The following is a 987-nucleotide window of genomic DNA, read 5'->3' on the forward strand; positions in this document are numbered from 1 at the left end:
TTTTAAAAATAAGATTTTAATGTAATATTTTATAACTATTATTTAAAAAATAAAATATTTTTATCTATAGAATTTAGTGATTTCACATCCAATGAAATATTTTTTGTGAATGGTCAATTTTTCTAAGGGTAAAGTACTAAATTGGTTCTATATTTGGACGCAATCCTATTTTGGTCCTTAAGGTTTAAAGTGTCCTATTTGAATCCAAAAAAAATTTCATTTAGCTTCAATTTAGTAGTCAAAGTTAAATAATTAACGAAATGTCCTAAATTACAGCAGTATAAAAACAAGATCGATAATTTGGAGAACAAATACAAGCTGCAAAGTACAAAATCAACTGTGAATGCATTAATACATTTATTTATCATTTTTCTTATTAGTTTTATAGAAAATATTTCATTTAAATTGTAAAAAAAAATGATAAATAAATGTATTGATGCATCCACGATTGATTTTGTGTCTCGGGAGCTTGTATTTATTCTCCAGATTATCGATCTTGTTTTTATACTGTTGTCATATAAGACATTTCGTTAATTATTTAATTTTGACCTCACAGTAAGACTAAATTGAAGCTAAATAAAATTTTGTTGGATTCAAATAGAACACTTTAAACTTTAAAGACCAAAACAAAAATTACATCTAAACATAAACATAAAGAACCAATTTAATATTTTACCTTTTTTCTAAAAGAATTTTAAAAAACTTCCCGAGATAAAATTTTATTTCAATTTTTATATACATTCTAAATAATGATCTAACATTTTTTTACAAAATTAGAATATTACTAACTAAAAATTTTGTTTGTCAATCATAAAAAAATTATGATTTTATAAGTTATTTTTATTATATTTTTAAATTATTCAAATATTTATTTGTCTTTCATATTTTTTAAAGAAATTTTTGTTAATGGTATGAATTATTAAATACTATTTTCCTAGTTTATTTTTATTAAAATTTTTAACACAAAAATTTAAAATTTAGTTACTG

This window comes from Arachis duranensis, chromosome 8 (assembly GCF_000817695.3).
Source record: "Arachis duranensis cultivar V14167 chromosome 8, aradu.V14167.gnm2.J7QH, whole genome shotgun sequence".
NCBI lineage: Eukaryota > Viridiplantae > Streptophyta > Magnoliopsida > Fabales > Fabaceae > Arachis > Arachis duranensis.